Consider the following 26,948-nt stretch of genomic DNA (forward strand, 5'->3'; position numbering starts at 1 on the left):
AGACACATCTCTATACTTAAAAAAAAAATTCTAGGGGAGAGAATATTACCGAAGTTTAATTTAAAGAAATCATTTTGACTAAGCAAATAATTCCTCCTGCTATCTTCCTAACATCATTCAAATGTACTTTTGTAAATTATACTCTTCCTGGAACTATTAAAATAATCTACTAATTCTGATTCTAGTTACAGCTGTCACTTAATCTATTCCTGATAAATTGTCACACTTGTAACTTTGTTCTTTTTCTCAGTTTAAAATTGCACAATGTTAGTGAAATGTTTAGACAAGTAACCTTATGAAGGAAGAAGTGTAGGTTAAAATAAATGTAACATTATATAATTTTGTGTTGTCTCTGCAAATAGTTTAAAAATAAAAGAGAATAAAATTACTCATTTGACATTTCAAAGCATTGAAATAAGCCTTGATCATACCTATATAGCTATCATGAACTCCCACGATCTACTGTGGAAAAAAATCTTTACTTATATTTGGAATTCATCAGTAACAAGTATAACAGCTGTATTTGTAATTTTTTGAAGCACCTTTTTCTACCTCAATTTTTTTCCTGTTTGAACACATTTTATGATTCTCATACTTAGTATACAAGTCTACCAAGTTTAGAATATGGGTTGGAGAATATATCATAAAACCATAAGAAGCAGGCTGTGCCCAAATACTAAAATATTCACAGAATAGGGAAAGCCTATTTCTTTCCCCAAATATTTAAAACATTTAGATAATTGATACCTATGGATTAAAAATTAGAATTTAAGGTTGAATTTTTTAGTCTTTTCCTCCCATCTACATAGACCATAATTTGATCTCTCTTTGGCAGTCCTTTTGATTGTAATAGTGATATTTTAACTGTACATATTGCTGTTTCATTTACGACTGAAATATTAGGGATCTTCCTTCTGAATTGCAAGAAGCAAATCATAAATTTCTGAATATAATATATAATATGCCTTAAAGCCTTCATATGCCTGACACCTTAATGCCTGGCTCTTTTTTAGGTAGACATCCAACTTAGCAACAATTGCATTTCTGTAGTGTCCCCATACCAGCAGCAGCGCTCTGCAGCTGTACTGTGTGTAGTTTGCATTCAGAGAGAATTGGCCTCTGAGTGTCAGAGAGAATGTATTCAAAAAGGTGCCCCACATATGGCTGTTGGTGGTGATAATAAAACGAGGGCTATAATTAAATGCAGTCGAGGAGTTAAAGCTAGAAATCAAATACATTTTAGTTTTTCTGTGATATGATGCCGTCATTATTGCTTCTTAAAAATAGGATTATAATTTAAATTGCTTTCTCATTTGATTTATTATTCTGAATATAGAGAGATTTCTTTGTATATTTTTGAAAATCTGAAGAGAAAAAGTGGAATGGAAACATCTGGATCACGCCACAGATTTTTAGTAGCTAGAAGTGATTCTGTTAGAGAGCCCCAGGAAAGGAGAATAACTAGCCAAGTCAGCAGTCCTTACCCTACTGCTAACTCCTGGTCAAAAGGATGAGCTATAGGAGAGTCACTAATTTGATAGATAAAAACATATCCATTCAGAAATTATCCCCCGCTACTACTTCCTAGGTTGCCCATACTTTCCCAGAGTAGGACTTTCCATTTTGAGATATAGCGTTGAGAAACATGTCATTAAATCCAGTTATGCCTGATGTATTCTGTTCTTTTGCATCACCAAATTGGAGTGGTTGTCATTTTCAATGTGTGAAAGTTAAATCGCATCAGTGGAAAGGAAACACAGCCCTAAAGTAGGCAGAAGGAAAGATTGAAAAAATACAAAGTGATTACATTTTTCAGAAAGCAAAATTATTTTGAAATGAGATATGGGTAATAATTACATGGAATAAGAGTCCTTTAGCAGTAAAATATGAATTGAGCCTAATAGGTAACAGGAACATTTAGCGAGCTTATTTGAAGGTTCAGCATGACATTCCTGATAGAAGCTGAATTTTTTTTCTGAGGTTGATCTTAAATACAAATTCATAGCTTGATTAAATATGATCTAAATATTGAATATTTTTATTTTGACATATTTAAATGGTATTATAAGATGTTGTTGATTTGTGTGCAATTTTACTAATGGAAGGTTTCATAAGTTTACTGTAAAATGCCCAACACTAAGAAAACTATTGTAATTGAAGAATACAGTACAATTATTTTAATATTTCACTTCTGAAAATGATTATTTTGTTATACTTCTATAAAATTCTTTGGGAAAAGGATATTAGAGTTTTAGTTTTATGGAGAAGAATTTTTAAATTAAATGTTTCTGTTTTATTGTATTTGGTCACGTTATGATTTGTATAATATCTCCCAATCTCACATTCTTAAAATAATTGCACAATAACCAAATTGGGCTAAAGACAGAGATTCCAAATTTTCTACTTTGCTCATACATGGTGCCGTCCTGACGTGAGACTATCCAACCAGAATTCCCATTTATTTTGTCTATGCAATCGATCCATTCTCCCTCAAAGTATATTCTGAATGTAAAAATGAAAATAGACATTTATATGCAGTCTGAGCTAGAAAAAGTTGCCGATACTAAATATTGTACCATAATATCTTTTTAATCTATCATGCTGCCTTTTGCCCTTTATGTTATGTCATAAAAGAATGTAATGAATGAGTGTGTCTGTGAGTATCAGCTTGAATTTGGTGAAAAGCGAGGCAACATGACATTTAATGTGATTAAGGCAGGTATAGATTCAGGTTTATTAGCTTTCACATGATCAAATGTAAAACAAGTGATGATAAAACCTCAAATATTTTTTAAGAGATGATTTTTTCCTCCACGATTTAATTTAAAGCTCAGTTTGAATAAGGGTGTTTGATTATATTTAGGAATTAACAGGATTCCCTGACTTTATAATGTTTCCTAGGAAGGTAGCTCACAATAGTAAAACATTAGAATATTCAATATTTTTGGAGAAAAATGAGGAATTTATTAGTAAATCAGAAAAGAATTGGCATAAATCTGACTTGAAACAGCTGTTTAGGGGATTAGCGTAGAGTGTCTTTTCAAGTCCTGAGAATAATTGTTCTTCATTTTTCATATCGAAAGGGGGCACTAGTGGTCCACTTTTAATAACAAGAAAGCTTTTCTTTTGTTATACGACATTTGGTAATACATAAATATCATTTTGTATTTAGCATTGAGGCAATCGTATGAACAATTAAGATTGTAAATATCTGTTGCTTGGTTAAAAAGTTAAATAATTAAAAGTTGGTATGCAAATATAGTCTTATGCCTTTTCCTTTTCATCTAAAAATATGGCACAAAATTAAGAAGTTTTGTTGAAGCTGGACTAGAGTACCAATTTTATTGTTTAATACCCATACTAATGACTGGGTGGTGGATTAGATTTTACACACACATACACACAATTTTAGTGAACTGTATTTTAATCTCTCACCACTCACCAAACTGGAGCCAATACCCACAATAAAAGCACTTTAGTATTTATGTAACTTGCTATATCAGTATTTATTTCCAATGTCAATTGTGACTTAAAATAAATTAACATAGTGTATTATCCTATAATTTCCAGTTTGGTTAAACGAATGGTCCGTGTGCATACTTAATGGGATGATCGCCCTTTACATCTCTCCAGATCTCCGTTAAAAGATAAGACGCAAACACAATGGTTAAGCTTATTGGCCGACATCTCTCTGTGTGCAGATCATCTGTTTAGAATAAATGTGGCTGGACAATGTGATATTCTAAGTCCACAAACTGAGTAGCTGAAGAATTTCAGAGACGCAACAAGAGATGGGCTAACTGTCCTCATTCTGGTTTAGAAGGCAAGCAGGCAAATACCCAGAGCAAGAACAGATGAAAGCTGGCAGCCTCTTCATTTACAGACAGCACACTTTTCTGAATTTAGCAAGACTCTTCCCCTCCCCCAAGAGCCTTCCATAAGAGTGTTGTTGAGACATGCATTATGTTTTACATTTTTGGTTAAGTTTTGCAGAAAATCATATGGCTAAGTAGTACTTGTATTATAATGGAAAAAGGTGTTAGGAAAAACCCTCCAAAAATGAAATCCACTTGTCAGTTTGAATTTGACATGTTTTATTACATAGTAAAACCTGTCAGCTAAAATTTTAGAGATTTACACCTAAGTTGTGACTGAAAACAGGTAATTGTCCTTTCAAAACAGGTATTTTGAATACATGAAAAGAAATTTTGGTAGCTGTGTGCTTGTAGAGTTATCTATTTTGCCTGCAAAGTGAATTTAAAAATTTAAAGAAATGTTTCTGGTATTTAAAAAATACTGAGAATAACTTAAGAGAATGAGAACTTAGGAGACCTGCTTGTAACAACTGTTTACAGATATATGTATATTTGAATTTTGTCTGGTCAGTCAACTCACAATGCCATTAGTACATATTAAAAAGCATTCCTTTCCAAGATTTCATAATGTAATTCTGAGTACTTATTTAATGATGAAAAGGTTTAGGAATACATTTATATTTGATTAATATTAATAAATAAAACTTTATCACCAATAATTAAAATGTTTTATAGCTATTAAAATCTTTAATTCAACACAAAATTTTTTTTTCCTATTAGGAGATTTATTTTTTTCTTTAACGGTGAAGGTGTCGTCCTCAGTTTCTGAAGCTCAGTCTGGAATTATTTTGTAGGAAGAAAATATGACCAGGAGGAGAATTTGCTTGTTATATTGGGATCCCCCAAATTTCTTTTGGCTCTCTGATTTTGAAAGGTTGTCCTTACTTTGCTCTCTCTTGGATCCTAAATAAGAAACACAAAGGGAGGGATAGAGAGGGAGAGAGAAAAGAAGAATAGAAGGAAAAAAAAAAAGCAAGAAAGAAAGGATAGAAGGAAAGAAAAATGTGGGAATGTCAGAAGGAAGTAGAAAAGAAAGAAGGAGAAAAAGAAAGAATGTCTTGGAGAGGTGTATGCATTTTGATGAATTGTCACTGGTAGTTTTTTGGTACTAACGAACAGTGTGGTCCTGGCAGCAGCTTTAAGATAGCACATCTCAACTTTCAGAATAACATGATTTAAAGAAACTGTGTGACTCAGAGGATAGTTTTGGCATTGAGTTTGTGAGAAAGGGAAGTTTTGCTTTTGTATTGCTCTTCAAATATAAGAGAAAATCTGTTTCTGCCAACATAGATAAAAAAATCTATCCAATTATTACAATGCCAGCTTTCTCTTTACAAATATCAAGTGTAATTAAAGCAAAAAGCTAAATATTATAGAGAAAATAAGATGGAAAATGTTGGCTGTTGGAAATTGGCTTGGTATGGGCTTTGCGGATGGATGGCATTTACTAAATTTTACCAACTCTGCTGTACGTTTTTAGACAGTGTTAAAGGCTGAATTATTGATTTGCCTGTTCTTTAGATTAGAGGCAGCCAGAAAGGATGGATCATCTGCTCAAATATTTTTCCTACCTGATAATTTTTTGTCAGCCTCTTCTACAACCAGGCATATTTTGGCTTTGAATAGTCATAGCTTCCCATGTTATGTTAGACTTCTGTGCAGTTTTCTTAAACCATTATTTCTTATAGGCCTGTTCTATATTCTTCTGACCTTTGCCTAAAGGGCTGGGGCTACTTTGTGTGGTTCTTTTACTGGCATTTCACTATTACTACTCAAGTTTCTCTGCTTTCCTTTAATGCCTTCTTAAATATTTTCTCCTCTTACCCTTAAGGAAAATATCAAATTATTGGCAGACAAAACATAAAAGGAAGGCAATATCCATTTCAACGCTTCATCTATCTATTTAGCAGTAATGTGCATCCTTTGGGCCTTCTGTAAATACTGAGCATCCACCTGAAATAGTACATGGTTAGCTGACAACAGCAGATATATAAGGGTGTGTGTGTGTGTGTATTCAACTTTTTATATGTGTGTATAACTTTTATGCTGATTAGAGTCTGTGAACATTTTTTCTTTTCTTACACATGCCTAGATGTCGCTCCAAGTGGCTAAGAAGGTGGAATTATGCAAGCACTAAAAAATGTGGTAAACCTACATATATGTAGTCAAATGAAAAATTGCCTGAGATACATTGATTAAGTTAAAAGAGAAAAAGTGTCATAGAACAGTATGTGGGATAACATCCTTCTATAGGTTTAAAATATTTAGAGGAAAATATCAAGAAGACACAAAAGAAACTTAACAATGTTTGTCCCAGATGAAGAGAACTGGAGGAGCCAAGCAGAACAATTTCAAATGCATCCCTCAGTCAAAATAACACTGTACTGGTGGTGGGAGGGTTCATCTGGAAGCGGAGTTTTACTCTTTCCATTTTATGTTTATGTGACGGCAAAGAAACTTCAATAGGCTTTAAAATATTTTATGAAAATATCTTTAGAATCAAGAGCATAGAATTACTTGGAGGACAAGAAGGAAATTATAGAGCTGATTTATTATTAGCAAGTAGTTTATATTACCTCATCAACTACAACACAATTCCCTTTCTTCTTTCCATCACTTGGAATTCTTTTCCCTAAACAGGCAGTTGGCCTTCCCAGTGGTGTTTGGAAATTTCTAGTCAGCTACAGGATTGCTGATATTTGTGATGATGAGGGTGGGGGTGGGGGGAGGGGGGTGGGTGGGTTTGGTACCAGGATACTCAATTACAGAATCCCTGGACGACATCAGAAGAGTGGGTCCTTTGGCATTGTTTTTGGAAAAGTGCCAGGTAGAAGAATTTGTGTTTAAGAAACAGAGATATTAATGGAAAAAAGAGCGTTACAGTGACTGAAGTCAGTAGAGACTCTGGGGGTGAGGGGATTTATTCACCTGATCTAAAATAAATCAAGTTTGTACACTAATCAAAGAAAACATTAAAAAAATCACCCTCAAAGCTAGAACTTTTGTAGAATTTAACTTTCCTTTAAATTCAAAGAAAATTTTGTAAATTCAATTTGCTACTTGGAATTTTTTTTCTACCACATCAACAGACAAACATTTTTGGTACTGCATGCAAAGTTCAATACCTTTCTAATTTGAGAAAGCAGAATCTTTGCCTTCTGCCTCCTAGATCCCATTTTCTAGATTCCTGTGTCCCCAGAGATGCAGAAAATCCTGGCCCTTGATAATAGGAAATGTATTGGATAACTTGTTTTTCAGAAAGTTCCCCTGGTATCCTGGGAGTTCTAGGGTCCTGGTTAGGCCCATTTCAGTCCCATGAGCTCTGGCCATATCTCCAGTCACCACTGAAGGATAATTCATTTTATTCAGCTTATTCTCCCAAAGATTTGTTGGAGAAATTGAACTCCTCTTGCACTGAATAGACCTATCTTATCTCCTGCCTATTCTCAGTCACTGCTTCACTCTTTCGCCAATGATTCTAAATAGAAGTGATCATCAATGGCTATAAATTGAAATTCCTATGGCTGCCTCCTCCAAAAAAATAAATAAAGGAGAAATGAATTTCTCCATATTCAAATTTCCCATAATGTAACACATGGTTGGTGGAGTTGCTGCTTTGATCCCCCTTTCTCTATGTCACTGACTGTAAAGGAGCTATTTATTGTTGCTTCTGCATTTTGGTTTGCAGTATGTCTCTGAGGATGAGGATGTGTTTACGCTGTTGTTCTTGTTCTTTATGAGTCCAAAAGATGGTCCCAGCAAGATTGTGATATTCAACAGATTAAATACAATAAAATCATTTTTTCAAGAACTCATTATATATGCCTTTATTCATGTATGTATAGACCTATAAAATTTTGCTCATTAATATGCTGAATTCCCAAATTTGCTCAGCATTTCTGATAAATATCCTATAAATACACTCATCTCAAAGCAGATCTAAAGAGTATACTCAAATGCTTGTGGAAATGTAAATAAGATACAAAAGTGGAACCTTTTCTGTTGACTTAGTTCCACCTGAGACCCCAGTACCGAGAACAGACTAGGTACTGTATCTTCCACATTGGAAGGCAAGGTGCCAAACCTCCATGTTGGACCTTCGGTGAGACTGGGAAATGATTACTGTCAGCATTAGTACGTGTCCAGCTCTATGCTGTATAAAAAGGGGTTGAACAGGGTGATGAAAAGTACTTTAAATCCAGGAGATTTTTTTGGAGAAAGTTGTCAGGGTAGGAATGGGAAGGAGTAGGAATTATAAGGCCTTTTATAAATTAACAAGGAAAAAAGACATTACCTGTTGGAAAAAGTATACAGATATGCAGACAATATCTGTTTCAGAGAAGCAGAAACCCAGATGGTCAATAAAAATTATGAAAAGTTTTCATTTTTTACTACTAACAGGATTAATGCCAATTAAAGCAAAAACAAGGTACAATTCTGACCTTTTCAGATTGAGAAAAAGGGAAAAGTCTGACAAGCACAAATGTTGTCCAGAGGGTGGGACAGTGGTAGCCCTGCTGGTGGGAGCATCAACTGGCACAGTCACTTTGGAGAGCAAAAATCAGTAAATTTTTGTAAATGGATATACCACAGGACCTAGCAGTTTTCTTTCTGGGCATAGGTTCTAAAGCTCTCCTGTCCACTCTGGTAGCCACTAGTCACATATAGCTATTTAAATTTACATTTAAACAAATTAGAATTTAAAAGAATGAAAAATTCAGTTCGTCAGTCACATTAGACACATTTCAAGTTGCTCTCTAGCCACGGCACAGAGAATTGCCATCACTGAAAAAAGTTATCTTGGACAGTGCTACCCTTAAGAAAATCCTTCCCATGTACATAAGAAGGAGAAGTGAAAAGTTGTTCGTTACAATGTTATTTATAATATCAATCTATATGTCCATTAGTGGTGGAATGGAAAAATCAATTAAGATGTATTCATACAGTGGATTATTAAATAGCAGTTAAAATAAATGAACCAGATGTAACTTAATATTAATAACTCTAGAAAATATATAAGTGAAAAAAGCAACTTTCTGAGTGTTATATAGAGTAGAATCCTATTTACACAAATTAAAAGCAATGACAAAAATTACTGAACTCTGTGAGTGTGTGTGTTTGTGAATTGTTCCTCTTTCTCTCTCTACCTCTCTCAAAACATGAATAGTCTAATTAACACCAATTACATAATAATGATTATTTCTGTGACGGATGGGAGAGAAGAGAATGATATTGGAACTGTGACTTTATCTGGAAGTTTATATATTTTAATCTGAAGCATAGATGAAATCAATGGTAGCTTTTGTTCTTTTTTGATATGGATTAGATGAATGCTTTTTATATTATCTATTGAAGCTTTCTGTATTTCAATGTTTTTTCAAAATAATAATAGGGGAAATATTAGATGATAGGACATATCCAAATTATACATAAAGGACTAAAATTATAGCTGCTATTTATTACCAAAATATAATAATATTAATAATATGGAGAATATAATATTATATAAGGTAAACTAAACTTCTAATTATATCTACTAATAGAAGATTAGCAGATAATTCCCTAAAGTATTATTGAGGCATTGGAATGCATATTTTATTTAGGTTTGCTTATGCTAAAAATAAAATATGTTCATATTGCCTAAAATATGTAACTGATTGACATTTGGAGGATGATGGAAATGTGGATGATGGGGCAAATAAAAATTGGAGTGTACAGATTATAAAGTGGATAATCAAAAATTGACTATGGTTCTTTTGAGTATATTGTTTTTTCTTATGCAACATACTCCCTAAGAAAAAGATTGATTAGCCAAAATATTTTGGAGTATAGGCTATAATTTTTGATAAATGTACACATTGTTTTTTGTTTTATGTATATTTTTACTCTTTACTATTAGATTCCCACCCCCCACCTTTTTCTTTTTGGCTGCATTGGGTCTTCATTGTGGCATGCAGGCTCTTCGTTGCAGGCTTCTCTCTAGTTGCGGCGTGCGGGCTTCTCTAGTTGAGGTGCGGGCTCAGTAGTTGCGGCACGCAGGTTTAGGAGCCCTGTTGCATGTGGGACCTTAGTTCCCTGACAAGGGATTGAACCCACGTCCCCTGCATTGGAAGGATGGACCATCAGGGAAGTCCCTCCCCCTCTTTTTTATTGAGATATAATTGACATACATTATATTAGTTTTAGGTGTACAACATAATGATTTGATATATGCATCTATTGTGAATTGATTACCACAATAGGTTTAGTTAACATCCATCAATACACGGAGTTATAATTTTTTTTTTCATGTGATGAAAACTCTTAAAATCTACTCTCTTAGTGACTTTCGAATGCACAAAACAGTATTGTTAAATTATTAGATTAGAAAAGGTCTTTGAGAAATTTCTGATCTTTATTGATCTTGATATTAGTCACAGCTCTTAACATTTGTAAGACACTTTTATGATACATTTTTTTAACATCTTTATTGGAGTATAATTGCTTTACAATGGTGGGTTAGTTTCTGCTTGATAACAAAGTGAATCAGCTATACATATACATATACCCCCATATCTCCTCCCTCTTGTGTCTCCCTCCCACCCTCCCTATCCCACCCCTCTAGGTGGTCACAAAGCACCGAGCTTCCCACTAGCTATCTGTTTTACATTTGGTAGTATATATGAGTCCATGCCACTCACTCACTTCATCCCAGTTTACCCTTCCACTTCCCCTTCCCCGTGTCCTCAAGTCCATTCTCTATGTCTGCGTCTTTATTGCTGTCCTGCCCCTTGGTTCTGCAGAAAATTTTTTTTTTTTTGATTCCATATATAGGTGTTAGCATGTGGTATTCATTTTTCTCTTTCTGACTTACTTCACTCTTTATGACAGTCTCTAGGTCGATCCACCTCACTACAAATGACTCAATTTCGTTTCTTTTTATGGCTGAGTAATATTCCATTGTATATATGTGCCACATCTTCTTTATCCACTCATCTGTCGATGGACACTTAGGTTGCTTCCATGTCCTGGCTATTGTAAATAGAGCTGCAATGAACATTGTGTTACATGACTCTTTTTGAATTATGGTTTTCTCAGGGTATATGCCCAGTAGTGGAATTGCTGGGTTGGATGGTAGGTCTATTTTTACTTTTTTAAGGAACCTCCATACTGTTCTCTGTAGTGGCTGTATCAATTTACATTCCCACCAGCAGTGCAAGAGGGTTCCCTTTCTCTACACCCTCTCCAGCATTTATTGTTTCTAGATTTTTTGATGGTGGCCATTCTCACCGGTGTGATACCTCATTGTAGTTTTGATTTGCATTTCTCGAATGATTAGTGGTGTTGAGCATCCTTTCATGTGTTTGTTTGCAATCTGTATATCTTCTTTGGAGAAATGTCTATTTAGGTCTTCTGCCCATTTTTGGATTGCGTTGTTTGTTTTTTTGATATTGAGCTGCATGAGCTGCTTGTAAATTTTGGAGATTAATCCTTTGTCAGTTGCTTCATTTGCAAATATTTTCTCCCATTCTGAGGGTTGTCTTTTTGTCTTGTTTATGGTGTCCTTTGCTGTGCAAAAGCTTTTAAGTTTCATTAGGTCCCATTTGTTTATTTTTGTTTTTGTTTCCATTTCTCTAGGAGGTGGGTCAAAAAGGATCTTGCTGTGATTTATGTCATAGAGTGTTCTGCCTATGTTTTCCTCTAAGAGTTTGATAGTGTCTGGCCTTACATTTAGGTCTTTAATCCATTTTGAGTTTATTTTTGTGTATGGTGTTAGGGAGTATTCTAATTTCATTCTTTTACGTGTATATGTCCAGTTTTCCCAGCACCACTTATTAAAGAGGCTGTCTTTTCTCCATTGTATATTCTTGCATCCTTTATCAAAAATAAGTTGACCATATGTGCATGGGTTTATCTCTGGGCTTTCTATCCTGTTCCATTGACCTATATGTCTATTTTTGTGCCAGTACCATACTGTCTTGATTACTGTAGCTTTGTAGTATAGTCTGAAGTCATGGAGTCTGATTCCTCCAGCTCCGTTTTTCTTTCTCATGATTGCTTTGGCTATTCGGGGTCTTTTGTGTTTCCATACAAATTGTGAAATTTTGTTGTTCTACTTCTGTGAAAAATGCCAGGGGTAGTTTGATAGGGATTGCATTGAATCTGTAGATTGCTTTGGTTAGTATAGTTACTTTCACAATGTGATTCTTCCAATCCAAGAACATGGTATATCTCTCCATCTGTTTGTATCATCTTTAATTTCTTTCATCAGTGTCTTATAATTTTCTGCATACAGGTCTTTTGTCTCCTTAGGTAGGTTTATCCCCAGGTACTTTTGTTGCAATGGTAAATGGGAGTGTTTCCTTAATTTCTCTTTCAGATTTTTCATCATTAGTGTATAAGAATGCAAGGGATTTCTGTGCATTGATTTTGTATCCTGCTACTTTACCAAATTCATTGATTAGCTCTAGCAGTTTTTTGGTAGCATCTTTAGGATTCTCTATGTATAGTATCATGTCATCTGCAAACAGTGACAGCTTTACTTCTTCTTTTCTGATTTGGATTCCTTTTATTTCTTTTTCTTCTCTGATTGCTGTGGCTAAAACTTCCAAAATGATGTTCAATAATAGTGGTGAGAGTGGACAGCCTTGTCCTGTTCCTGATCTTAGAGGAAATGCTTTCAGTTTTTCACCATTGAGAATGATGTTGGCTGTGGGTTTGTCATATATGGCCTTTATTATGTTTAGGTAAGTTCCCTGTATGCCTACTTTCTGGAGGGTTTTTATCCTCAATGGGTGTTGAATTTTGTCAAAAGCTTTTTCTGCATCTATTGATATGATCATATGGTTTTTCTCCTTCAATTTGTTAATATGGTGTATCACATTGATTGATTTGCATATACTGAAGAATCCTTGCATTCCTGGGATAAACCCCATTTGATCTTGGTGTGTGATCCTTTTAATGTGCTGTTGGATTTTGTTTGCTAGTATTTTGTTGAGGATTTTTGCATTTATGTTCATCAGTGATATTGGCCTGTAGTTTTCTTTCTTTGTGACATCTTTGTCTGGTTTTGGTATCAGGGTGATGGTGGCCTCGTAGAATGAGTTTGGGAGTGTTCCTCCCTCTGCAATATTTTGGAAGAGTTTGAGAAGGATAGGTGTTAGCTCTTCTCTAAATGTTTGATAGAATTCACCTGTGAAGCCATCTGGTCCTGGGCATGTGTTGTTTGGAAAATTTTTAATCACAGTTTCAATTTCAGTGCTTGTGATTGGTCTGTTTATATTTTCTATTTCTTCCTGGTTCAGTCACGGAAGGTTGTGCTTTTCTAAGAATCTGTCCATTCTTCCAGGTTGTCCATTTTATTGGCATATAGTTGCTTGTAGTAATCTCTGATGATCCTTTCTTTTTCTGCAGTGTCAGTTGTTACTTCTCCTTTTTCATTCTAATTCTATTGATTTGACTGTTCTCCCTTTTTTTCTTGATGACTCTGGCTAAAGGGTGATCAATTTTGTTTATCTTCTCAAAGAACCAGCTTTTAGTTTTATTGATCTTTGCTATTGTTTCCTTCATTTCATTTTCATTTATTTCTGATCTGACCTTTATGATTTCTTTCCTTCTTCTAACTTTGGGTTTTTTGTTCTTCTTTCTCTAATTGCTTTAGGTGTATGGTTAGGTTGTTTATTTGAGATGTGTTGTTTTTTGAGGTAGGATTGTATCTATAAACTTGCCTCTTAGAACTGCTTTTGCTGCATCCCATAGGTTTTGGGTCGTTGTGTTTTCATTGTCATTTGTTTGTAGGTATTTTTTGATTTCCTCTTTGTTTTTTTTGTTTTTTTTTAAAACATCTTTATTGAAGTATAATTGCTTTACAATGGTGTGTTAGTTTCTGCTTTATAACAAAGTGAATCAGTTATACATATACATATGTTCCCATATCTCTTCCCTCTTGCATCTCCCTCCCTCCCACCCTCCCTATCCCACCCCTCTAGGTGGTCACAAAGCACCGAGCTGATCTCCCTGTGCTATGTGGCTGCTTCCCACTAGCTATCTATTTTACATTTGGTAGTGTATATATGTCCATGCCACTCTCTCACCCTGTCACATCTCACCCCTCCCCCTCCCCATATCCTCAAGTCCATTATCTAGTAGGTCTGTGTCTTTATTCCCGTCTTGCCACTAGGTTCTTCATGACCTTTTTTTTTTTTTCCCTTAGATTCCATATATATGTGTTAGCATGCTGTATTTGCTTTTCTCTTTCTGACTTACTTCACTCTGTATGACAGACTCTAACTCCATCCACCTCACTACAAATACCTCCATTTCATTTCTTTTTATGGCTGAGTAATATTCCATTGTATATATGTGCCACATCTTCTTTATCCATTCATCCGATGATGGACACCTAGGTTGCTTCCATGTCCTGGCTATTGTAAACAGAGCTGCAATGAATATTTTGGTACATGACTCTTTCTGAATTATGGTTTTCTCAGGGTATATGCCCAGTAGTGGGATTGCTGGGTCGTATGGTAGTTCTATTTGTAGTTTTTTAAGGAACCTCCATACTGTTCTCCATAGTGGCTGTATCAATTTACATTCCCACCAACAGTGCAAGAGTGTTCCCTTTTCTCCACACCCTCTCCAGCATTTATCGTTTGTAGATTTTTTGATGATGGCCATTCTGACCGGTGTGAGATGATACCTCATTGTAGTTTTGATTTGCATTTCTCTAATGATTAATGATGTTGAGCATTCTTTCATGTGTCTGTTGGCAATCTGTATATCTTCTTTGGAGAAATGTCTATTTAGGTCTCCTGCCCATTTTTGGATTGGGTTGTTTGTTTTTTTGTTATTGAGCTGCATGAGCTGCTTGTAAATCTTGGAGATTAATCCTTTGTCAGTTGCTTCATTTGCAAATATTTTCTCCCATTCTGAGGGTTGTCTTTTTGTCTCGTTTATGGTGTCCTTTGCTGTGCAAAAGCTTTTAAGTTTCATTAGGTCCCATTTGTTTATTTGTGTTTTTATTTCCATTTCTCTAGGAGGTGGGTCAAAAAGGATCTTGCTGTGATTTATGGCATAGAGTGTTCTGCCTATGTTTTCCTCTAAGAGTTTGATAGTGTCTGGCCTTACACTTAGGTCTTTAATCCATTTTGAGTTTATTTTTGTGTATGGTGTCAGGGAGTGTTCTAATTTCATACTTTTACATGTACCTGTCCAATTTTCCCAGCACCACATATTGAAGAGGCTGTCTTTTCTCCACTGTATATGCTTGCCTCCTTTATCAAAGATAAGGTGACCATATGTGCGTGGGCTTATCTCTGGGCTTTCTATCCTGTTCCATTGATCTATATTTCTGTTTTTGTGCCAGTACCAAACTGTCTTGATTACTGTAGCTTTGTAATATAGTCTGAAGTCAGGGAGCCTGATGCCTCCAGCTCCACTTTTCGTTCTCAAGATTGCTTTGGCTATTCGGGGTCTTTTGTGTTTCCATACAAATTGTGAAATTTTTTGTTCTAGTTCTGTGAAAAATGCCAGTGGTAGTTTGATAGGGATTGCATTGAATCTGTAGATTGCTTTGGGTAGCAGAGTCATTTTCACAATGTTGATTCTTCCAATCCAAGAACATGGTATATCTCTCCATCTATTTGTATCATCTTTAATTTCTTTCATCAGTGTCTTATAATTTTCTGCATACAGGTCTTTTGTCTCCTTAGGTAGGTTTATTCCTAGATATTTTATTCTTTTTGTTGCAATGGTAAACGGGAGTGTTTTCTTAATTTCACTTTCAGATTTTTCATCATTAGTGTGTAGGAATGCAAGAGATTTCTGTGCATTAAATTTGTATCCTGCTACTTTACTAAATTCATTGATTAGCTCTAGTAGTTTTCTGGTAGCATCTTTAGGATTCTCTATGTATAGTATCATGTCATCTGCAAACAGTGACAGCTTTACTTCTTCTTTTCCGATTTGGATTCCTTTTATTTCTTTTTCTTCTCTGATTGCTGTGGCTAACACTTCCAAAACTATGTTGAATAATAGTGGTGAGAGTGGGCAACCTTGTCTTGTTCCTGATCTTAGTGGAAATGGTTTCACTTTTTCACCATTGAGGACGATGTTGGCTGTGGGTTTCTCATATATGGCCTTTATTAAGTTGAGGGAAGTTCCCTCTATGCCTACTTTCTGCAGGGCTTTTATCATAAATGGGTGTTGAATTTTGTCGAAAGTTTTCTCTGCATCTATTGAGATGATCATATGGTTTTTCTCCTTCAATTTGTTAATATGATGTATCACGTTGATTGATTTGCGTATATTGAAGAATCCTTGCATTCCTGGGATAAACCCCACTTGATCATGGTGTATGATCCTTTTAATGTGCTCTTGGATTCTGTTTGCTAGTATTTTGTTGAGGATTTTTGCATCTATGTTCATCAGTGATATTGGCCTGTAGTTTTCTTTCTTTGTGACATCTTTGTCTGGTTTTGGTATCAGGGTGATGGTGGCCTCATAGAATGAGTTGGGGAGTGTTCCTCCCTCTGCAATATTTTGGAAGAGTTTGAGAAGGATAGGTGTTAGCCCTTCTCTAAATGTTTGATAGAATTCGCCTGTGAAGCCATCTGGTCCTGGGCTTTTGTGTGTTGGAAGATTTTTAATCACAGTTTCAATTTCAGTGCTTGTGATTGGTCTGTTCATATTTTCTATTTCTTCCTGGTTCAGTCTCAGCAGGTTGTGCATTTCTAAGAATCTGTCCATTCTTCCACGTTGTCCATTTTATTGGCATAGAGTTGCTTGTAGTAATCTCTCATGATCGTTTGTATTTCTGCAGTGTCAGTGGTTACTTCTCCTTTTTCATTTCTAATTCTATTAATTTGAGTCTTCTCCCTTTTTCTCTTGATGAGTCTGGCTAATGGTTTATCAATTTTGTTTATCTTCTCAAAGAACCAGCTTTTAGTTTCATTGATTTTTGCTATTGTTTCCTTCATTTCTCTTTCATTTATTTCTGTTCTGATCTTTATGATTTCTTTCCTTCTGCTAGCTTTGGGGTTTTTTTGTTCTTCTTTCTCTCATTGCTTTAGGTGCAAGGTTAGGTTGTTTATTCGAGATGTTTCCTGTTTCTTGATGTAGGCTTTTATTGCGATAAACTTCCCTCTTAGAACTGCTTTTGCTGCATCCCATAGGTTTTGGGTCGTCATGTCTCCATTGTCATTTGTTTCTAGGTATTTTTTGATTTCCCCTTTGATTTCTTCAGTGATCACTTCGTTATTAAGTAGTGTGTTGTGTAGCCTCCATGTGTTTGTATTTTTTACAGATCTTTTCCTGTAATTGATATGTAGTCTCATAGCGTTGTGGTCAGAAAAGATACTTGATATGATTTCAATTTTTTAAAATTTACCAAGGCTTGATTTGTGACCCAAGATATGATCTATCCTGGAGAATGTTCCATGAGCACTTGAGAAAAATGTGTATTCTGTTGTTTTTGGGTGGAATGTCCTATAAATATCAATTAAGTCCATCTTGTTTAATGTATCATTTAAAGCTTGTGTTTCCTTATTTATTTTCATTTTGGATGATCTGTCCATTGGTGAAAGTGGGGTGTTAAAGTCCCCTACTATGATTGTGTTACTGTCGATTTCCTCTTTTATGGCTGTTAGTATTTGCCTTATGTATTGAGGTGCTCCTATGTTGGGTGCGTAAATATTTACAATTGTTATACCTTCCTCTTGGATCGATCCCTTGATCATTATATAGTGTCCTTCTTTGTCTCTTGTAATAGTCTTTATTTTAAAGTGTATTTTGTCTGATATGAGAATTGCTACTCCAGCTTTCTTTTGATTTCCATTTGCATGGAATATCTTTTTCCATCACCTCACTTTCAGTCTGTATGTGTCTCTAGGTCTGAAGTGGGTCTCTTGTAGACAGCATATATATGGGTCTTGCTTTTGTATCCATTCAGCCAGTCTGTGTCTTTTGGTGGGAGCATTTAATCCATTTACATTTAAGGTAATTATCGATATGTATGTTCCTATTCCCATTTTCTTAAATGTTTTGGGTTTGTTATTGTAGGTGTTTTCCTTCTCTTGTGTTTCTTGCCTAGAGAATTTCCTTTAGCATTTGTTGTAAAGCTGGTTTGGTGGTGCTGAACTCTCTCAGCTTTTGCTTGTCTGTAAAGGTTTTAATTTCTCCATCAAATCTGAATGAGATCCTTGCTAGGTACAGTAACCTTGGTTGTAGGTTTTTCTCCTTCCTCACTTTAAGTATATCCTGCCACTCTCTTCTGGCTTGCAGAGTTTCTGCTGAAAGATCAGCTGTTAACCTTATGGGGATTCCCTTGTGTGTTATTTGTTGTTTTTCCCTTGCTGCTTTTAATATGTTTTCTTTATATTTAATTTTTGATAGTTTGATTAATATGTGTCTTGGCGTGTTTCTCCTTGGATTTATCCTGTATGGGACTCTCTGTGCTTCCAGGACTTGATTAACTATTTCCTTTCCCATATTAGGGAAGTTTTCAACTATAATCTCTTCAAATATTTTCTCAGTCCCTTTCTTTTTCTCTTCTTCTTCTGGGACCCCTATGATTCGAATGTTGGTGCGTTTAGTGTTGTCCCAGAGGTCTCTGAGACTGTCCTCAGTTCTTTTCATTCTTTTTTCTTTATTCTGCTCTGCAGTAGTTATTTCCACCATTTTATCTTCCAGGTCACTTATCCGTTCTTCTGCCTCAGTTATTCTGCTATTGATCCCATCTAGAGTATTTTTAATTTCATTTATTGTGTTTTTCATCGTTGCTTGGTTCCTCTTTAGTTCTTCTACGTCCTTGTTAAATGTTTCCTGCATTTTGTCTATTCTATTTCCAAGATTTTGGATCATCTTTACTATCATTATTCTGAATTCTTTTTCAGGTAGACTGCCTATTTCCTCTTCATTTGTTAGGTCTGGTGTGTTTTGACCCTGCTCCTTCACCTGCTGTGTGTTTTTTTGTCTTCTCATTTTGCTTATCTTACTGTGTTTGGGGTCTCCTTTTCACAGGCTGCAGGTTCGTAGTTCCCGTTGTTTTTGGTAACTGTCCCCAGTGGCTAAGGTTGGTTCCGTGGGTTGTGTAGGCTTCCTGGTGGAGGGGACTATTGCCTGTGTTCTGGTGGATGAGGTTGGATCTTGTCTTTCTGGTGGGCACGTCCACGTCTGGTGGTGTGTTTTGGGGTGTCTGTGGCCTTATTGTGATTTTAGGTAGCCTCTCTGTTAACGGATGGGGCTGTGTTCCTGTCTTGCTAGTTGTTTGGCATAGGGTGTCCAGCACTGTAGCTTGCTGGTTGTTGAGTGAAGCTGGGTCTTGATGTTGAGATGGAGATCTCTGAGAGATTTTCGCCATTTGGTATTACGTGGAGCTGGGAGGTCTCTTGTGGACCAGTGTCCTGAAGTTGGCTCTCCCACCTCAGAGGCACAGCCCTGATGCCTGGCTGGAGCACCAAGAGCCTTTCATCCACACGGCTCAGAATAAAAGGGAGAAAAAATAGAAAGAAAGAAAGAAAGATGATAAAATAAAATAAAATAAAGCTATTATAATAAAAAATAAGAAAAAAAATTAAGAATAAATTTATTAAGAAAAATTTTTTTAATTTTTAAAAAATAGATTTATTAATTTTTTATAATAAAAAATAAGGAAAAAATTATTAAGAAAAAAATTTATTAAGAAAAAAATTTTTTAATTTTTTACAATAAAAAATATGAAAAAACTTATTTAAAAAAATTTAAAAAAATTTTTTTAAAAATAGAAAATAAGGAAAAAATTATTAAGAAAACATTTATTAGGGAAAAAAATTTTTTTTAAGTAAAAAAAAAAAAACAACGGACGGACCTAACCCTAGGACTAACGGTGAGAGCAAAGCTATACAGACAAAATCTCACCCAGAAGCATACACATATACACTCACAAAAAAAGGAAAAGGGGAAAAATTAATATATCCTGCTCCCAAAGTCCACCTCCTAAATTTGGGAAGATTCGTTGTCTATTCAGGTATTCAACAGATGCAGGCACATGAAGTTGTTTGTGGAGCTTTAATCCGCTGCTTCTGAGGCTGCCGGAAGAGATTTCCCTTTCTCTTCTTTGTTCGTACAGCTCCCCGGGGTTCAGCTTTGGATTTGGACCCGCCTCTGCATGTAGGTCGCCTGAGGGCGTCTGTTCCCCGCCCAGACAGAATGGGGTTAAAGGAGCAGGTGCTTCGGGGGCTCTGGCTCAGTCAGGCCGGGGGGAGGGAGCGGTACGGAGGAGGCGGGGCGAGCCTGCGACGGCAGAGGCCGGCGTGACGTTGCAGCAGCCTGAGGCGCGCCGTGCGTTCTCCCGGGGAAGTTGTCCCTGGATCACGGGAACCTGGCCATGGCGGGCTGCACCGGCTCCTGGGAGGGGCGGTGTGGAGAGTGACCTGTGCTCGCACACAGGCTTTTTGGTGGCGGCAGCAGCAGCCTTAACGTCTCATGCCCGCCTCTGGGGTCCGCGCTGATCACCGCGGCTCGCGCCCGTCTCTGGAGCTCGTTTAGGCGGCGCTCTGAATCCCCTCTCCTTGCGCGCCGTGAAACAAAGAGGCAAGAAAAAGTGTCTTGCCTCTTCGGCAGCTGCAGTCTTTTTCCCGGACTCCCTCCCAGCTAGCACCAAAGCCCGAGCCTCAGCTCCCAGCCCCCACCCGCCCCGGCGGGTGAGCAGACAAGCCTCTCAGGCTGGTGAGTGCTGCTCGGCGCCGATCCTCTGTGCGGGAGTCTCTCCGCTTTGCCCTCCGCACCCCTGTGGCTGCGCTCTCCTCCGTGGCTCTGAAGCTTCCCCCCTCTGCCACCCGCAGTCTCTGCCCGCGAAGGGGCTTCCTAGTGTGTGGAAACCTTTCCTCCTTCACAGCTCCCTCCCACTGGTGCAGGTCCCGTCCCTATTCTTTTGTCTCTGTTTTTTCTTTTTTCTTTTGCCCTACCCAAGTACGTGGGGATTTTCTTGCCTTTTGGGAGGTCTGACGTCTTCTGCCAGCATTCAGTGGGTGTTCTGTAGGAGCAGTTCCACGTGTAGATGTATTTCTACCGTATCTGTGGGAAGGAAGGTGATCTCCGCGTCTTACTCTTCCGCCATCTTGCCCTTCACCCCGATTTCCTCTTTGATGTCTTCAGTGATGTTTTGGTTATTAAGTGGTGTATTGTTTAGCCTCGATGTGTTTGTATTTTTTATAGATTTTTTCCTGTAATTGATATCTAGTCTCATAGCATTGTGCTCAGAAAAGATACTTGATACAATTTCAATTTTTTAACAATTTACCAAGGCTTGATTTGTGACCCAGGATATGATCTATCTTTGAGAATGTTCCATGGGCACTTGAGAAGAAAGTGTATTCTGTTGTTTTTGGGTGGAATGTCCTATAAATATCAATTAAGTCCATCCTGTTTAATGTATCATTTAAAGCTTGTGTGTCCTTATTTATTTTCATTTTGGATGATCTGTCCATTGGTGAAAGTGGGGTGTTAAAATCCCCTACTGTGATTGTGTTACTGTCTATTTCCCCTTTTATGGCTGTTAGCATTTGCCTTATATATTGAGGTGCTCCTATGTTGGGTGCATAAATATTTACAATTGTTATATCTTCTTCTTGGATTTATCCTTTGATCATTATGTAGTGTCCTTCTTTGTCTCTTGTAATAGTCTTTATTTTAAAGTGTATTTTGTCTGATATGAGAATTTCTACTCCAGCTTTCTTTTGATTTCCATTTGCGTGGAATATCTTCTTCCATCCCCTCCCTTTCAGTCTGTATGTGTCCCTAGGTCTGAAGTGGGTCTCCCCTAGACAGCATATATATGGGTCTTGTTTTTGTATCCATTCAGCCAGTCTATGTCTTTTGGTGGGAGCATTTAATCCATTTACATTTAAGGTAATTATCAATATGTATATTTCTATTACCATTTTCTTAATTGTTTTGGGTTTGTTATTGTAGGTCTTTTCCTTCTCTTGTGTTTGCTGCCTAGAGAAGTTCCTTTAGCATTTGTTGTAAAGCTGGTTTGGTGGTGCTGAATTTTCTTAGCTTTTTCTTGTCTGTAAAGGTTTTAATTTCTCCATCAAATCTGAATGATATCCTTGCTGGGTAGGGTAATCTGGGTTGTAGGTTTTTCCCTTTCATCTCTTTAAATATGTCTTGCCACTCCCTTCTGGCTTGCAGAGTTTCTGCTGAAAGATCATCTGTTAACCTTATGGGGATTCCCTTGTATGTTATTTGTTGTTTTTCCCTTGCTGCTTTTAATATTTTTTCTTTGTTTTATTTTTGACAGTTTTATTAATATGTGTCTTGGTGTTTTCTCCTTGGATTTATCCTGTATCGGACTCTCTGCACTTCCTGGAGTTGATTGACTATTTCTTTTCCCATATTAGGGAAGTTTTCAATTATAATCACTTCAAATATTTTCTCAGTCCCTTTCTTTTTCTCGTCTTCTTCTGGTACCCCTATAATTTGAATGTTGGTGCATTTAATGTTGTCCTAGAAGTCTCTAAGACTGTCCTCAATTCTTTTCATTCTTTTTTCTTTACTCTGCTCTGCAGTAGTTATTTCCACTATTTTATCTTCCAGGTCACTTATCCATTCTTCTTCCTCAGTTATTCTGCTATTGAATCCTTCTAGAGAATTTTAAATTTCATTTATTGTGTTGTTCACCATTGTTTGTTTGCTCTTTAGTTCTTCTAGGTCCGTGTTAAAACGTTTCTTGTATTTTCTCCATTCTATTTCCAACATTTTGCATCATCTTTATTATCATTACTCTGAATTCTTTTTCAGGTACACTGCCTATTTCCTCTTCATTTGTTTGGTCTGGTGGGTGTTTAACTTGCTCCTTAATCTGCTGTGTGTTTCTCTGTGTTCTCATTTTGCTTACCTTCTGTGTTTGGGGTCTCCTTTTTGCAGGCTGCAAGTTTGTAGTTACCGTTGTTTTTGGTTTCCACCCCCACTGGCTAAGGTTGTTCAGTGGGTTTTGTAGGCTTCTTGGTGGAAGGGACTAGTGCCTGTGTTCTGGTGGATGAGGCTGGATCTTGTCTTTCTGGTGGGCTTGACTGCATCTGGTGGTGTTGTTTGGAGTGTCTGTGGCCTTATTATGATTCTAGGCAGCCTCTCTACTAATGGGTGGTGTTGTGTCCCTGTCTTGTTAGTTGTTTGGCATGGGGTGTCCAGCACTGGAGCTTGCTGGTTGTTGAGGAGAGCTGGGTCTTAGCGTTGAGAAGGACATCTCTGGGATAGCTTTAACCGTTTGATATTACATGGAGCTGGGAAGTCTCTGGTGGACCAATGTCCTGAACTCGGCTCATCCACCTCAGAGGCATGGGCCTGACACCCAGCCGGAGCACAAAGACCCTGTCAGCCACATGGCTTAGAAGAAAAGGGAGAAAAAAAGAAAGAAAGAAAGAAAGAAAGAAAAAAATAAAAAGAAATAAAGCTTTATTAAAATAAAAAATAATAAAAATTATTAAAAATAAAAAAATTAAAAAGTAATAAAAAAAGAAGGAAGAAAGAAAGAAGAGAGCAACCAAACAAAAAAACAAATCCAGCAATGATAACAAGTGCTAAAAACTATATTTAAAATAAAGAAAAAAAAAGGACAGGCAGAACCCTAGGACAAATGATAAAAGCAAGGTATACACACAAACTCACACAAAGAAGCATACACATGCACACTCACAAAAAGAGAAAAAGGAAAAAAATGTATATATTTATATATTAAAAAGAAAAAGGAAGAGAGCAACCAAATCAATAAACAAATCTACCAATGATAATAAACTCTAAATACTAAACTAAGATAAACATAAAACCAGAAACCAGTCAGTCGCATACAGCAAACCCCAAGTCTACAGTTGCTCCCAAAGTCTACTGCCTCAATTTTGGGATGATTCGTTGTCTATTCAGGTATTCCACAGACGCAGGGCACATCAAGTTGATTGTGGAGATTTAATCCGTTGCTCCTGAGCCTGCTGGGAGAGATTTCCCTTTCTCTTCTTTGTTTGCACAGCTCTTGGGGTTCAGCTTTGGATTTGGCCCTGCCTCTGCGTGTAGGTCGCCTGAGGGCGTCTGTTTTTCACTCAGACAGGATGGGGTTAAAGAACAGCTGATTAGGGGGCTCTGGCTCACTCAGACCAGGGGAGGGAGGGGTACGGAGGCGGGGGGAGCCTGCGGCGGCAGAGGCCGGTGTGACGTTGCAGCAGCCTGAGGTATGCCATGTGTTCTCCAGGGGAAGTTGTTCCTGGATCACGGGACCCTGGCAGTGGTGGGTTGCACAGGCTCCTGGGAGGGGAGGTGTGGATAGTGACCTGTGCTTGCACACAGGCTTCTTGGTGGCGGCAGCAGCAGCCTTAGCATCTCATGCCCGTCTCTGGGGTCCGCGCTGATAGCCATGGCTCGCGCCCGTGTCTGGAGCTCGTTTAGGCGGCGCTCTGAATCCCCTCTCCTCGCGCATCAGGAAACAAAGAGACAAGAAAAAGTCTCTTGCCTCTTCAGCAGCTCCAGACCTTTTCCCGGTCTCCCTCCCGGCTAGCCGTGGCGCACTAACCCCTTCAGGCTGTGTTCACGCAGCCAACCCCAGTCCTCTCCCTGGGATCCGACCAAAGCCCGAGCCTCAGCTCCCAGCCCCGCCCGCCCCGGCGGGTGAGCAGACAAGCCTCTCGGGCTGGTGAGTGCTGGTCGGCACCGCTCCTCTGTGCGGGAATCTCTCCGCTTTGCTCTCCGCACCCCTGTGGCTGTGCTCTCCTCCGTGGCTCCGAAGCTACACCCCCTCCACCACCCACAGTCTCTGCCTGCGAAGGGCCTTCCTAGTGTGTGGAAACCTTTCCTCCTTCACGGCTCCCTCCCACTGGTGCAGGTCCCGTCCCTATTCTTTGTCTCTGTTTTTTCTTTTTTCTTTTGCCCTAACCAGGTACGTGGGGGTGTTTCTTGCCTTTTCAGAGGTCTGAGGTCTTCTGCCAGTGTTCAATAGGTGTTCTGTAGGAGTTGTTCCACATGTAGCTGTATTTCTGATATATTTGTGGGGAGGAAGGTGATCTCCGTGACTTACTCCTCCGCCATCTTGAAGGTCTCCCAGAATGATACATTTTTGAATCAACTGTATTGAGTGATAATTTACATTAAATTGCACTTATTTTTGTTGTACAGTTTGTAAGTTGTGACAAATATATTCTCCTTGTAATCTACACCAAATATAGATCTATGGTCCTTGACTTTGACCCTTACTTCATGCCTTATATAAAAATTAGCTCAAAATGAACAAAAAGTCAAAAGCTAAAACTAGAAAACATCCAGAAAAAAAAATAGAAGAAAATCATTGTGATCTTGTGTTACATAAAGATTTCCTAGGGAGAAACAAGCAATACTGTTAAGGAAAACATTAAAAATTGGACTTAATCAAATTAAAACTTTTGCTCTTCAAAAGTTACCACTGAGAAAATGAAAAGTTAGAGAAAATATTTGCAATATGTATATCTGAAAAAAGACTGGTATCCAGAATATACAAAGAGCTCTTATAACTCAATAATAGAACAAATAACCTAACTAAAAATGAGCAAAAGATTGAAAAAGACACTTTATAAATGAAGGCACATAATCTGAAGAGATGCTTAACATCATCAGAAATCAGAGAAATGCAAATTAAATCCATAATGGGATACTATTGCACATCCACTAGATTAGATGAAGTTAAAAAAACTAACCATGGTAAGTGTGGGAGAGGATGTGGAACAATGAAAACTCTCATAGGTGGCTGGTGGAAGTGTAAAATTGTACAGCAACTTTGGAAAAGTTTTGGCATTTCTTAGAAAGTTAGATATACTCTTACTATGTGACCCTATGATTTTTCTCCTAGGTGTTAGAAAAGAAAAAGTATATCCACACAAAGACTTGTACACAAATATTCACAGTAACTTTATTGACAATAGCCAAAAAGTAGAAATGATCCCGATGTTCAATAGAACAGCTTCTGAGTATAAAGTAATCAATAAATAATACGACTTCCCCTTCTTCATTTCTAATTATTCTGTGGTCATAAAATCAGACAAAATCATGAATTATTCAACTAGATGTTATTTTATTGTCTGTCTTTAGGAATTGTATTATTTGATCAGACAGGAAGGGAGAAAAAGACACAATATTCCATCAAATTCAATAGTCTTTAGATTTAGAGTGGGAGATATTTAAATATCAGATAAGTGAAGTAATGTGATATAAAATCAATTGATGTAGCAACCGGGGCAGGTTTTGTAGATCTCTGTTATAGATGAACTACAACATTCAGTGACTGTAAGGGATATGAACTAAAACACTTCTACTTTTTGTTTTTTTAAAAAATAACTTAGCTCCTTTTATGGACTCAGTATGTTTCATCATTTTCAGCAAAAGGAAGGAAATCAGCATACTAGACCAACTCTCTGGGTATGATGCAACCTCAACAGTTAAGAAGGTAAGCCTTCAGTTTGTTTGAAATAGCTTAATTGTTTCCTTGGTGGGTAAGCATCTGTATCAGTGTACTATTGGCGCTGTGACAAGTTTCTACAAAGTCAGTTGCTGAAAACAACACGAATTTATTATCTTACAGTTTTAGAAGTCAGAAGTTCAAGGTAAGTTTCATTGGGCTAAAAGCAAAGTGTTGATAGAATTAAATTCCTCTTGGAAGTTCCAGGGGAGAATCCCTTTCCTTACCTTTTCCAGCCTCTAGAGGCTGCCAGCATTTCTTGACTTGTGGTTCCCTTCCATGTTCAAAGCCAGTCAGCTCATCACTGTAACCTCTGCTTCAGTAATCACGTCTCCTTCTCTGATTCTCCCACTTCTATCTTTCCCTTCTAAGGACGCTTGTGCTACAATTGGGCCCACCTGGTTAATCCAGAATAATCTTCTAGCTCAAAGCCTTAATTTAATCATACCTGCAAAGTTTCTTTGCCATGTAGGGTAATATATTCATAGGGTCCAGAGATTAGGATGTGGCCATCTTTGGAGACCATTATGTAACTTATTACAGCATCTTTTAACCATGGAAAAATTTATATGTAGTTAAGGAGAAAAATGTTCAAGAAAATCATATATTATTTATGTTTTTTGTGTGTTGAGAAATCTAAGCAT

This window comes from Eubalaena glacialis, chromosome 4 (assembly GCF_028564815.1).
Source record: "Eubalaena glacialis isolate mEubGla1 chromosome 4, mEubGla1.1.hap2.+ XY, whole genome shotgun sequence".
Lineage (NCBI taxonomy): Eukaryota > Metazoa > Chordata > Mammalia > Artiodactyla > Balaenidae > Eubalaena > Eubalaena glacialis.